The 15,011-nt window shown below is 42.6% G+C and overlaps 1 protein-coding gene across 2 annotated transcripts in view; it reads right to left on the reverse strand.

Moving 5' to 3' along the window:
* GTF2A2 (general transcription factor IIA subunit 2) overlaps nucleotides 1–14,574 on the reverse strand; it is an 85,571-nt gene extending 70,997 nt beyond the window's left edge. The window contains exon 1 of one of the 2 annotated variants that reach the window (XM_069222107.1): nucleotides 14,465–14,574. The gene's annotated coding sequence lies outside the window, so the exon portion shown is untranslated. Of the gene's footprint in view, nucleotides 1–13,565; nucleotides 13,702–14,464 lie in introns of those variants that run through there. The other variant, XM_069222106.1, reaches the window with a different exon arrangement.
* Between the last annotated feature and the right edge of the window lie 437 nt (nucleotides 14,575–15,011).

Genomic DNA, 15,011 nt, shown 5'->3' on the forward strand with positions numbered 1-15,011 from the left:
GGGGCAACGCATAAACTAGGATGGCGTGGCAGACTGATATTGGAGACCCCATTCTGGGACTCGGACATCTTGAGTGGTCTATGTAAAGTAGAGGGGCACAGAAAGTGGGATCTTTTGGGGATCTCAAAATTGGGCGACATGTGGAAGGAGGTAACAGTGTTCTCATTTGCTGCCTTACAACTTCAATGTGAGCTGGCGGGAAGTAGGATCCTGAGGTAGCTGCAGATGCAATATATTTTAGGGAAGTGTGAGTCCCTCAGGAGGGACACAGAAGAAGAAATTCCACTGAAATACAGGGGATTAGGTACTCCCCTGACAAAACATGTGTTTTCCCAAATCTACTCCACACTGCTGAATAGTCTCCCATCGCTTGAACGTCTTGTAGAAAATGGAATAGGGACCTAGGAAAACTCTAGGATGATGCCTGGGTAGCATGCACGTACCAGAGTGAGGTCGCAATAAGGGGCTGGGGGGTAGGAGGGAATTACGCTTGATCTAATTAAAGATCCTTCACAGAGCATACTACACATGAACGAGTGTTCTGCATGGAAAGGGCGAGCGATGGTTATTGTCTACAGGGCTGTCGGATGAGGTGCACCCTGCTGCACAATCTACGGGAATGTTCAAAGATGGGGCTTATGTGGGCATGGGTAGGAAAAGGGATATCTGGGGTCCTGGGTTATGAGGTGCAAATCACACCCCAGCTGGTCTCATCGGCATCTGGAATGAGCAGTCCTTTGAATAGTGGGGGGGGGGGTATGAAGCAGCTTTGCCTACTGCGCAGAAGTGGGAAGAAGGCATGGACTGGTGTACTGGGGCAGAAAAAAAAAAAAAAACAGTGTACCAAGCGAGAGTATGCTCACGCAGATTCAAAAGGATCTGGGGTCCTTGGGTGGAGGTGCGGGATGAGAGAGTGTAGGAATTCAGGGACGGTGAGGCCCTGCAGGGAGAAGGTCCGGTCTAGGCCATAAGATGAAATGCAGGACTCAGGCCATGGTGAGAAGAAACACTGGGTCATAGTAACGTAAGATTATTCCATCCAGATTATATGGAGTTCTGTATGGTGACTGCTATATGCTTGCTTGCTTGCATGCCTTTCACGGTCTGGGTGGGGTGAGGAGGGGGTACTGTTAGCTTAGTTGGTTTCTCTGAAATTTGAATAAAAAGATTTGAAAAAAATCTACCTGGAGTGGCCAAGTTGGAAAAATATAAGGATGTGCAATTCTAATACTGTTAGTCAATAGAGCACAGGGCAATCCTGTCAGTAAAAGGCAGGGCACACTGATTAGAGAGATCAAAGAATCAAATACTACATCTACTGCACAAGCTACAGAGACCATGCGGTTCCAAACACAGAAAGGCTCTGGCTTCCCATAACAGTACTGATAAGGTCACAGAAAGGTTTCTCAATATAGATAATTTACCCGAATAATAAAATAACAGCCTTACCCTAAAGGTGCCATCCTGCTGATAGGAAATAGCATCAGCAATGTGTTGCCGAACTCCACTTGAATTAGCCCTTAAATATCAGCTTTGACAATATTACAAAAAGCAGTAATACAATTTAGCCTGAAAGTTTCTGATAGAACACATATTGCTCCTAAATTCCAGCTTTCCATTTTGAGCAAATAAAGTTGTCTCTCCATAAAAAAACGCTTGTAAAATTTTGAAAGGGGCTGATTACCCAGCTTTAGTGATATTAAATACTGAGTTCGTATTTAAATGCAAGACTATAATTTTAATCAAGTATGCATAGGTAGTAATGCCCCAAATGACAGCCCTTGCTTCACTACCATGATCAAGAAAACTGGTTCTCCGGAACACGTTGGGTTTGTGCCACTATTAAACAATGATGTGAACGATCAGCAGTTTAGAATATGCATGTTCGATTGTAGTTAGGCTTCATAAATATACTACATCTCAATAAATCTTTTCCTGGTTTGGGTTGTGCTAATACTGCTCCTAATCCAACTGGACTCATCTACAGTCAATTCAATACATACATTTGAACCACAATATGCCATGTTTTCTGCTGAGGACACCCATTCTTTAATTTTGCTGAAGGAGTCTTCACATTCTTGTCACCAACTGTTGGTTCCCTTATAGGTGCAGTGATTGTTGTGAATGTTAATGTGAAAAGTAGCATACCATACCGAAAAAGGAACTTACTTCCGAAACATCAGTAGGGACGAGAGTATTGCATATTGAATCTATTTTTGATGAACCGGGACACATTCCTTGAAAAAAATGAGTAAAAAAAAAAAAGTCATTTCTGTTTTGTCAAGCTGTATCTGTGCTTATTTAAAGTTAAACCTGTTCACGTAACCACTGGCATACTTCTTTAAGTGCTTGATCATGTTCTTTCTGGTTTGTGCCATATAAAAGAAGGTCAATGATGTCATTGAAGCAGTTCTTCACAAATCGTATTAATTTTCTTTCAATTTCTTGAAAATTTGCAGTAGCTGAAGTTATTCCACTATTTAGTCTTTTGTGCTGAAAATCCTATGTGAGTTGAGAATGTAGTAATGTAGTGAGATTGTTGGTCTAATTCCGACTGAGGAGAACCCTTGCATAAATCTAAATTATAGACTATTGTAGCTTCATTCAAACAACTGATCTTTTCAGAGACAACCCTGGTTTCTTCCTTTCTTTGGGACCACTAAAGTAGGAGAAATCGGTCCAACAACTGATTCTATAATTTCTTGCTGTTAACAAACTCAATCTCCTCCTCTTCTTCTTGAGCATGAAAGTACATTGGTATCCTGTGGTGATTTTGAGGTACTGCAGGCATGGCTTCAATTATGTGCAAGATTATTTCAAAGTCACGTAACTTGACAACACCTGGAAATAGTTTTGGAATCTCCTCATATTGGGTGATGTTCTAGTTTTCGTCATGGGTACAAGACACAGTGTTTGCGCAAGAACATTATTTCAACATGATGCAAGCATATCTTTTAACAATGCTGTTCTATATGTGATGGGGTCTTTACATTTTCCCACGTTTTCCACTAGATTTCTTGGTCCCCACTGAAACACATTTATAGATGATGGTGTGAGTATGCTTGTTTACCATTTTGTTGTATTCAGACACATTTTGATACATGTTGCACCACTATCTAACACAAATGTTACATCATGCTGACCCATTTTCAATTCTAGCAGTTTTTTGTTTTTTTCTGGAATAAGAATTTTATGTGTTCATGACTATCATAATTTTCTTCAGATTCTTCTTTACGTGCCATCAAATATATTCTTTCTTCCATGTTCCTGAAAGGAGTTGTGTCTAACCCATCATCATCAATGTGAAAACCATTATTCGTAATGTATAACTTGCTGCTTTCCTTCTGCGGCACTCCTCTGTACTATCACCTTACAGAATGGAATTCCTGACTCAAAAGATCCTCTGCTGCACACAGGCAGCATTCTTTCACACATTACATTGCTTGGTGCCAAACCCCACTTTAATTGTTGTAACAGGAACACAATGGCGAACTTGAAGTGTGACTTGACTGGAGTAGTGCAATATAGTTCTAGGGAATCGTGGGGTTAAGGTTGTGCACGTGTCCAAATGTGTTTCAAAATATTCAGGGGGAAATGTACTAAGAGGCATCATGGAACAACTGCAGTGAGCAAAATGTCACAGTAGGAGAGAAATGCTCACTTCACTGCCCTGCTATACTTACATCAACTCCGATACTCGCAAATGACAGGTCTGATTAAGAGCACACAACTAAAGTATACTCCTGAGCCAAGGTTAGAAAAATGATTACCCTTCTTAACAATCCTCTTTTTCATATTCATTTTTTTTGGTCGAGTGCACAAGTGCTCTGGCCTGTTGTAATCCATCTGTGGGCTTTTAACTACATGCCCATCACTATCACTCGCTCATGGACTTGCCTTTCAAAAATCTTTTATCATCTTTGGAAAATGCTTTACGTTTGTTCCTCCTTGGGGCAGGTTTGTTACCGCCTTGGCCATCAACCCTGTTACATGGATAATTGCATGTTTGCCAATACGTTTGACTGCCAGCGAACTTCTTTTTCCTTTTGTATCTCTCCTTTGCGCTCATGCTCATGGCGGCCATGGAGCTTTGAAACAGCTTGCTTATGATAACTGTTTTATGTTTCATTTTCAATTTAGGTGGAAAGAAAAGTCCAGTTCGGAATATGCAATGCTAATAGCTGTAACTCGAGCAAACGTGAGACCCACTGTATTGCAAAATGCTTGTTTTATCTGCTTCAAGAGCTGGATTTTGTAAGATGGGAACTAACCACTTTATCTTCCACCCAGCTCACAGTAAGTCCTTACATCCCTTCAAAGAATAGGATTGTCACAGTTACGTGGCTACACATCATAGCTCTTCCTCTTGGCAGGTCTTGGATGAAGTCTCTGCTGAAGTGTCAATGTAAATAAGCGAAATACATTGATCTACATAACCCTGTGAGGACCCTAGATAAATCACTGCCTGAAACCCTGCTCCCCACTTTCAGAAAACCACCTAATAGACCACCAATTTCTGACATACCTTGCATCGCAAACCCTCACTCATTCACACTGAACCTTTCCTTCCATGCTCTCACCTCACTGCCTACCATCGTTTTGGTAGTTAATTCCTAACGACTCACAGACAAAAAAACAAAAAATAAAATCACGAACACAGCCTTCTTGGATACCTTGCATTTAGTTCTCCTCTGTATCTGGCTGTATGGCTCATGGAGCTGTGGAAAGTGATGCACAAGTATCTTGCTTCCATGGTGTGTTGCTGCACCAATTCGAAGCAAGGATCGCGCGGTTTACATCTGTTACTTCTACTGCACAATCAGTAGCTTGTGCTTATTTTAAATAAAGAAACCTACATATAATTGGAGTGTGTCCTGCTTCTTCTCCATGTTGAGTCTAGAAGTTCACTTCAAAACACACACAATTTAATCGGTCCACACCAGAAGTGAAGACAATATTCCAACATGGTTGAAAATGTTGCAACCTCACATGTAACAACAGGGAAAATGGCTATTCACATTTCCAAAGGCGGTATCAATCAACACCAATTGGAAAGGGAAACCCATGTACTGGTCTTTAGTGTCAGTGTCTTCCTTCAGTACCTTATCAACTGTCACAATCATGTTTACTGTAACAGAGAAATTCAAATGTTTGGTCAAGCAAAATAAAGATCTCAAGCTCCTAGATTCTATGAGTAGCAGTTTCAGTTTTTTGCTTGACATTCCAGTAATTGTGATCTTGTGTATTTTCAATGCAAATTCAAGACAACAAGTAGAAGAACACAAAGAAAACAAGCATTTGCAATGCAACGGGTCTCGCGTTTGCTCATGTTAGAGCTGATCGCGTTGTAAACTCCTAACCCGACTTTTCATCTATCGGCAAAAGTGCTTTTATGTACGTGACCCGAAAAAGTTACATTAACTGTGTAAAGTGCTCGACCTCTGACAAGCGAAATCGCGCTAGTAAAATACAGAAAAAAAAGTAGTCCACGAGCCTCACAAGTTTTCTGTACTTGGTTGATTCGCTCGAGGAGGGCTAGCCACCGGAAAAGGCATGACGTGAGCATGCCTTCGACTAATGAAAGCAAGCGGATTTTAATAGTCAAGCCCACGAACCAATGGTTAACACTGACGTGATGTCGACAGGGCTCCGAGCCCGTTTCTAATAACTAAAGCGCCTCACTGCGATACGCATGCAACGCAGGCTCAACCCTAAAAACCTGGACTGGGCGAGTTACCTTTGCATGAAATCAGGGAAATTGGCGCCATAAGGAATATACTGCAATCCAAAAAGGAGACTACATTGACCCAGGGACGCAGGAACATAGAAAGCTACACATGGTCATTCTCAATAAAACACTGATAGCACTACACTCAGAAGAAGACAGTCAGTCCAACGAAAATGAGAATCAATTCACAGAGGAGACTTAAGGCAGGACAGTATAACTACACTGTCGGGGAAACTGAACACTGGGAAAGTGAGACACACTCATGGAATAGAAGTGTAGCCACCTGGGGACTGAGCCAGGTGGAATGCACAATGGTGCAGGAGAAAAGCTGGCCCTAGGGCAAGTCAAGGCCACACTGATACCGAAACATTGTTCTTCTCAATTAAAAATCGGTATATAATAAGCTGAGGGAAAAAAAAAAAAAAGTCTGATTTCAAAGGAGGCCATCAGACATTCCCTGTGCCGGGTGAAAATCCTACCACGAAGCTCACTGGTTGTTTGAGAGCAGTTTCTGCATCAAGCATGATCTTCCAGATTAACTCCCTGGGGGCTAACAAAGCGCTGGACGTGTCCTTATCACCACTTCTCAGGTACTAAGGATGTGTCCAGCATATCCTAGCACTCACCCGAGAGGAAAGCCCATGCCTTCTTCCCAAGACTCCTTCCGCGACTTGGGATGGCAGTAGATGTGCTTCCCACTGCTACCCCGGTAACCTCCCTTGGTGAGATGAAGTCAGCACGAGCACGTCAGCACTGTTTGCCGGGAACACGTTGGAAGCCATTTGCTTCCAGCGCCATATGGGGAAAAAAAATAACTATTTCAGGTAGGTCCACTTGGCGCGGCTGAGGGAGGAAATCTCTGTGGAAGAGGCACACCGGAAAACACAAAGATCTTTTCCTTTCCCCTGGTCTCGCTCTTCTGTGTATCCCTGCTGTGCGATTGTGGGAGGGATGCTAGACTACCAGGGATTGGATTTGTGGCAGGTAAAGGCCCCTTGGTCCTTTGCTTCTGCCGCCCTAGGGTTTTTTAGGCTGATATGGACCCCGGAGGGGAGTGGTTAGGAGGGGGACCAGGTAGACATCAGGGAAATGTAGCATGTATTTTATTTAAAGGGAGAAGCCCCTTGGCAGAGGGTCACCTCTCCCCCTCTTTGTTCCCCACCAGAGGTAGATCAGCCATTTTTTAGGCTGATCTGTGCCCTGACTAGGGTGGAATCATACGAGACACTATGGAATTTGTGCCCATTTGTTTTGTTTTTTAGAGGAGTGGTCCCTTGGGCTAGGGTCGTTCCACTGAACAGTGCATTTTCCCCTTTTGTTACACCCCCTTCCTGGGGTGAGATTGGCTGTTTTTAGGCCTATCTCCCCCTGGGAAGCAGGAAGAGTGAAAACACACTAGACACCAGGCAATAAGTTACTGTATGTGGAGAGAGCTGTCCCTGGGTTAAGAAATAGTTCCATTCTAGGGCACCAATTATTTGGCTCCACTTTGTGTCCCCCTTGGGTGTAGAACAGCCTTTTTTTTTTTTATTCATTCAGACCTGCCTCGTTGTGCTTTATAAAGTTAACAGTTTTATTTCTGATCCTGTGCATTTGTGACAATGTTTTTTTTCTTTAGTATTGTAGTGCAAAGCTTTTGCTTTTACTTGTGGCATATCCTGCTTGAGGTTTTAGAATAATTGGTAGATCTGCAATTTGTACAGTTGCAAGTGTTTGGTAAGGAAAAGTTTTTTGTAATGTTTACTTTAAATGTGAATCATTGCCCCCGTTTGACTGTTCTCTTTTGTATACTGTTGTAATAATTTTAGTATATTTTGCTTATGTTGTATTGTCTTTCAAATCCATGTTTGGATTTGTGGAAGAACTATAATGTGATGTCTACTTTGTAATTTTTGGCTTGTTTTCTCTTTCTAGTGGAACATCTGGTGTTTGCCATGTCCGTGCAGAGTAGGTGCAGTTGATCATCAGTTTAGCTGGCTATGCCAAGTAAGAGGCACATAAGTATCTTTTTGTAGTAGAAAGTTAATTGTGTGGTTTCCATTGATGGGTTCTGTCCAGATCACTATATTTCAATAGTTGTATTTAATGTTTGATAAAGCCACCATTTGTTGAACGCTAATCTGCCACAGAGTTGCTTAAAGCGGTCTGTTTTTTTTTTTGGTACAGATTTATTAGTAAGCATTATGGTTGATCGCCCAGCAGATTGTTAGTGTGCTTTTTGAATCTGCCTCCAAACATGGCTCCGAGACCGACTCTGCTCGGAGGCAGAGGACAAAGTGCAAAATTCTGTTAATGAATTTTCTGTCCAAGAGAAATAATCTGATTATGAATTCATAGCTTTCCAGTATTAATCACAGGCTTCACACGTTTCTGCCACAAACTAAAGTAGGCTAAAAGCACAAACAATAATAATAATGGACTACCCCTTTACCAAAACTGTGGTGTTTCTTATTAATCAGTTCTGCATTTTATTGAAAGCTGGGAAGATGGTGACTTTAACAGAGAAAACCTTTCACTGGCGTCACGTTTAGGAGAAAAACACTTTCACAGAGCACTTGTTTTCTATTTTTCCTAAAGTTCTCAAAATACAGCTGTGTTTTGGCAATTTTCTCTGCCCCATGCAGGGGAATCCATAAAGCCTGCGTATGCTTAGAATCCCCAGGAATTTGGGAGAAAAGGGTGCAAATATGGCTTGGATACTTTATGTGGAAAGTGATAAGTACCCCAATATTCTAGGGAGAAAGGGCTTGGCAGCCTAAGGCTTGAATGATGCAGACAAGGCAACAATACACGATGCAGAGGTATCGCAGATATTCAAAGAATGTGAGGCTATTACCTCCCCTTTCTTAGGCATCCCTGACATCACTATACAAAGATTTCCACAACAGTGGCCCTTACAAGCTTCCCTTTACAGGAATAAAAAACCTTTAGCCTTCCTCATACTCCAAAGAAAATGCAACAACCATCTTAATGGCTGAGCTCCAACCCTCTATATTTCGTAAAACAATTCAAGAAATTATATCATTAAATCCATTGTTCAAAATGACCATTCAACTAACTGGTCGCATCCAGAAACGAACAAACAGAGGCAGACATTTCAGTAATCTGACTCTACAAGCTCAGGGGTAAAACAGTTATGTAAACGCGCCTTTACATGCCCCACCAGGGCCAGATCACAACCCTAACTCAACCAAAAATACTGTTACTAACCACCATGCTTATCATACATTCCATCAGACTACACAATGGCACCAGAGTACAGATACACAAAGCTGGAAACAGCACCTCAAAGCATGACAAGGCTTTTACTATTCTGAAAGTGAAGTCAGTTCATGAACAATATGACCACACTGTGTTTCTCTGTAAAAGTCATGTTAAAACAAGCACGCTGATCTAGAGACAATTGAAGAGAAGGTCTCACAGAACATCACTATTTAATAATTATGTTCTAGGGGATGTAACTGGATCCCCTCAAGAGCATACCCCAAAAGAAGGTGTGGAACTCTCAAAACAAAATTCACCCGATCCGAGATAAAGCTGATACTGCAACCTACATCTTCCATGGAAACCATATTCAGGTTAATGTGAGCTGGAAATACCTGCCAATATAGCTAGCATTGCAAATGAATACACCATGAGAACTGAAAGCATGCGGCCCTCAGGGAATCTGATACAGCAATGAAACAAGTAACGTTGATGAGTTTGACACAGAACCCAGATTCATTAACAAAGTAACACCTTGACTAATCCTCGAAACAATCCAGCACAATAATCCACAAAAAGCACCCAGTGATTTGTACAAGCCTCGGGTGTGTTACAAGGAAGCTCTGGACAGTCTCTGATCAAGAGCTACTGCACTTCCTCTCTCATACCTGCTTTCATATGTGTAAGTAGAAAGGACTTGATGAATTCCAACTATTAATCCTAATGAGAAAAATAAATCCCTTGTGCAAACTATTACATACCAATGTCAGCTGGCTAGCACAGAGGCAAATATAACAGATGGCAAACATAAAAAAGGTTTTGCATGGTAGTGTTGCCAAACGTCATCCCTAAAGAAATTCTCCTGGCAAACACTATGTAAATAAATACTAGAAATCGAAGCAATGCGACAGAGGTTGAATCCTGAATATGAGCAAGAACACTGGTTGTGGTCAGAGGACACTGGTCTCAATTAGGAAGGGAAAGCAGACAGAAAGGGTCTATTGTATGATGAAGGATGGATAATGCAAACACAAACATAGGCACGGCACACCACGTGAGGTTTTGACATAGCTGGTGTGATTCCATCCGTGGATTTTTTTTTTTATAATAATGCTAAGATTCATACCCAGTTTTACTTGACTGCATTTTGAACTGCATGAAAATGGGTATTCCTATGAGGATAACGTTGAGGGTTGAAGTAATTGCTACTGGAATGTATGAAACTCTAGGAGTTTCATATAGCGATTCACAAGGGCTCGCAAATGGACCTAACTCATTAATAATCATGAGGTAGATTGCAATTTGCGACCCATTGCGAATAGCTACAATCACTGGGATGTCTGATTGCTTTTCAATAAAGCAATCTTTTTTTTTCTTTTTTAAATGCAGCCCGTTTTCCTTAAAGGAAAATGGGATGCGTTTAAAAAAAGAAAAATGAAAAGTTTTCTTCACATGTTTTTAAGAGTCTGCCTGCCCCTAAAGAACGTTTTCGCATACATTCATAAAGGGGAAGGGGTCCCTTTATGAATGTATCCTTAGGGACCCCTTCCCCTTTCAGAATGGGTTACCACCAAGTTGAAATTAGTGGTAACTGCTACTGTATTCACGGTCACAAAACAATCATACATACCTCTGTGATTTGGTAGAGGGAAGGGATGCCCTTGACAAGCCCCTTCCTAATACTGAATCGGTATGTAGTCGCAAATCTAATTTGCGATTCGGTAATAAGTTACCGAATCGCAAATTTGACATGTTACATACAAAAATGTATTTTTGAGATTGCAAACAGCCCAACCGCAAAAATGTTTGATACATCTGGCCCTAAGTCTCTTGTTTTATGCTGAGTGTTATAGTTTTCTGCTTGCAAAGGAGTTCTAGCTTTGTAATGCAGGAGAGATTATTTTACATCTAAAAGTACACTCCGTTACAACAATCATGTAAATCCTATACATAAAGCCATCATTTTTTCTTTTCTTTTTTTACTTCAGAAGCCTTTTTTTTAAATATATTTTTGTTAGGAATTGTGTAAGATCCTGACATTATTATTAGGCATGGGCAAAATGTTAATTAAGACGGGATAATTCTGTGTTACATTTGTGACAGGTAAATACTGAAAAGTACGCAATTATGCACATTTATGTAATTTAGAATACTTTGGGGGAATTAAATGCCTACTGCAAGAGCACAAGAACAAAGCACAAATGTTGTGTTCTGTTGCATTTAGCACTATTTTCTTAGTGCCTAATGCAACACAACACAAACAGGTCCATTGTGGACGGGAGTGTTTTTTTTTGCGGTAAGAAAGTAGCACTAAATGCAGGGTTTCACATAATCATAAATATTTTTACTGTAATTCCACATTACGCTACAACAAATTCTGAGATTACGCCCACCCCCCAATTAATATGGCCAACAATTTGCAATATACCTTTCAGATCAGCACTGCGGCCTTTTGACTCCCTTTTCCATTCTTCTTTCAATCCAAATTGACAACTCCAAGATTCAAGACTCGCTAAACTTCAGATAGCAAAGTAGGAGCCTATGTCTCAAACAGCCAACGCCACTTCCCTTTACCCATGCTTCCGCCTACTCGTCCCCTCAAGCTCCTTTCTCTCTTCCCATTCTGTACTCCTCCTCTCCCTCACTCCTTCCTGATCACATCTCACCTTGCCACCACAACGCCTTCTGTATCTTTTTTTTTACAGATAAGCGTTATTTTTTTTTTTACATCACTATACGTATACAATACAAGTGCTTTTTCTCATAACTCAATGTCAGAGTGAGGGGACGTGGCCAAGGAAGACGGTGAATTAGACCCATTCCTGTGAAGATCTTCACCCACGCTCAGCTAATCTGTCAGAATCATCAAACCTGAGTCAATGCAGAGTCCACAAAAAGTCACTTGAATTCAAGTTGCGCACACACTAGATACAGAATAGAAACAACCTTAAGACAACGTGGACAGGCAACTAATATAATTAGTTGGAAGAGTGAAGGGTAAAGATGCGGGTGCACGTCAACAGTACATTAGACATCAATTCCACACCGACCAAGGTAGCACTTGATCTTGGAAGAGATATTTCAATTTATTGGATTTAGTGGTTTGCGGTATGTTACGAAACAGTGGATTGACATCAGACAAATGGAAACAATAAGAATAATTGATTACATCAATTTGGCAACAATACAAAAGCTGTCAGAAAAACAAAAGAAAAATTAAACGTCCAACTTGCTACAGGAAAAGTTATCACTTAGGCAAAAGAAATGCAAACAGGTAAAATGCTCATTAGTGATGATATTCTTATAGGTAGGTTTCAAATGATTTTATTTACCATGGTGTTGACACTTATGGAAGTCTGAAGAAGCAAGAACGGTGGGCTGTCTACCCCTTTCATCAGGTAAATACAGCTGATATTGATCGTTAAACCAGTGAGGGACCCTGCAGTGATGATATCTTACCGACCACTTGCAATCCTTTAGGCGGTTGTAAAAATAGTAAGTACAATAGTAAAAACATGGACACAAAAATAGTGAATAATCTAGTGCAATACGATCAATGTGTATGTACATCAGGTGAAATGCTATGCAAAATCTGGTCAGACTACAGCATGCACTACATTGCCAATCGCTGTCTGAGAGGGGTGGACAGCATCCCTTCCGCCTCACCACCAATTACTGACACTGGAGATAATTCTGAACCTCGTGTGAGGATTAAAACGATTAACGTACCTTTATTCAACATTAACAAAAGACAGAGGGGTGAGACTTAGGGGAAAGATATCAGCAGAACACTCTGGCCATCTGACAGATGCGAAGTGAAAGATAGCCTGCACTCCAGTTAAAATGAATTCCACCATAGTTAAAATGGTATAATTCTGTTATGTACACTAACATGCTTTGCAATTTTGAGGTTAAGCACCTGCAGGGGCCTTTGTTACGCCACTAGTAAACCAGGACACTTACTGGTAATGTTTACACCGATTCTAGATACTCTCAATAGAGCCAAAATGCAGCAGCAGCTTATGTTCAAAAAGGGACTGCCGAAGAGCACACAATTTGTCCAACTGGGTGGACTGTATTAAAAACCATGCCACCGGCTCCACAGTTTATAACTCGTCGGCAAACGAGGACCCGTCAAGGACATTTTTTTAATGCACTAACTCCGTTTGGGCACTCTGGCAGTCGGTGGACCCTATAGATGTCGTAAAAAATGAAACAAAGAGCACACCTTGGGTTCCAAGCGTGATGTATTCTTCGACGCTCATCCAGGCCACCTATGTGAAGGACAAGGTTTCCCCAGTTAAGGGAGGAACACATAAACAACGAGGTTCGTGGGAACCGCGGTTAGACAGACACAGTCCCAGACCGCTTAGAAGTTGAAGAATTAGGTCAGGATTCTCACGGTCGGTTTGTTGATTGTGGGCATTCTGGTTTCTGTACGAGGCGAAAGTTAAGGGATGCGCTTTACGAGGGACTACCTCCCTGTCTGTTGTTTGTGTGGTGTTGCTCGGATGTCGGTAACGGGAAAATACGTGAACCGGGGCTGCCGTGCACTATATGCGTCGGCACACTGACCGCGAACGTCACGCTACGATGCAGTATGAAACACAGCGACTACGGGCCCGGTACTTACATACTCCGTGAACTCAGCTTCAGGTTCGTCGTCCGTTGCTCATCTTTAAAGGACGTCATTTGACCGCAATTTCAGTACTTCCGGGTCGTATAACAACCAATCACGCGGCTGAATGTATGTGACGGGGTTGGTGCTATCAGAGCGTCCCGCAGCACTGCCAAAACGGCTGCGGACGCCGAAAATAAAGCGCTACGAAGCGCGCAGTGCTGTTTTTCCCTAAGCCCCCGTGAAAAAATGCCCGGAGCCCCCCAACCCCTAGAGTCGGATGCAGCGCGGCCGGCAGCTTGGGAGAAGGCTGCTGGGTCCGCGCAGTATGTGAGCAAATGGCGCCGTGAAGAGAAAAAAAAAAAGAAAATGCTAAATTGGGGCCGGTCGCCCCCAGGAAAAGAATGCGGGCGCAGCGTGTGCCATGCTGCTGCGGCCGCGAGTGCGGACATGGTGCGATCGTGCACCAAGAGCAAAGAAAACGACCCGGGGCCGTTTTCCCCTTTTCCTTTTTAATTCATGGTGCTGTCGCGCACCGAAGAACTTATGCTCGGGGCAGCCTGACCCCCCCCAAAAAATGCTGGCGAAACGGGCCGCAGCACAAAGGACGGCTGCTGTGGCCGCAACGAGCGATCCGTGATGGTGCTACTATGCACCACAAAAGACAGAAAATGCCCAGAGCCGCCCCCCAGCCGCCGCGAGGTCTGAGAATACAGCGGTGCAGAGACTCACCGAAAACAGTTTGAAATACGAGGTGCAGACACGCACCAAGTATAAGTAAATTGCCCAGGGCCCCACTAAAATTCGTACTCTCTGCATGCCTCTTCAAACGAGGCTGTGCATTTTTTAAAACAAATGGACAGAAAAGAAAAAAGAGGAGAGAAAAGGGAGCAAATAAATAAAATGACATTTACCTGCAGCCCCCACCAGCCTGACCAAGTCCTCCCTGCAGCATGCCCTCCTCACCAGCATATGTTTCAAACAAAAGAGGCCGGTATGGAGAAAGACTGTCTTCAACCTAGAAAGAAGTGCTTTAGTGGCATCCAGTGGCCAAAGTTGGTATTGCATCCTGTTTCTGTTTAAACGGAAAACAAGCATGGATGAAGGCAAGTTTACAGCAGCACCTTCAGAAAGTGACTGTTCCAGACAAACAGTGCGCCCGTGGACAGAAAGGGCACAGAAGATGGAAACGGCAAAGAAGATAGAAGCAACATGGACAACGCTGCAAAGGGAAGGAGAAGACTGCAGCTGTCCCAGCCAAGCTGCAACGGTGAGGAATGGACGTAAGTGCCACGTGAGGTACGAAGGGAGCGCAGATGGCCTGCGCAGCCCCTGGCAGCTGTCCGCCGTCACCGCTGAAAGAACGCCACATGCCCCAGCAGTGATGGACATCACCGCAGGACAAGAAAGGGACATGCCAGGCGTTACCATAGGACGCCCAGAGATGGAAAAAAAAAGAGA

Source organism: Pleurodeles waltl, chromosome 3_1, assembly GCF_031143425.1.
Source record: "Pleurodeles waltl isolate 20211129_DDA chromosome 3_1, aPleWal1.hap1.20221129, whole genome shotgun sequence".
In the NCBI taxonomy this organism is placed as follows: Eukaryota; Metazoa; Chordata; class Amphibia; order Caudata; family Salamandridae; genus Pleurodeles; species Pleurodeles waltl.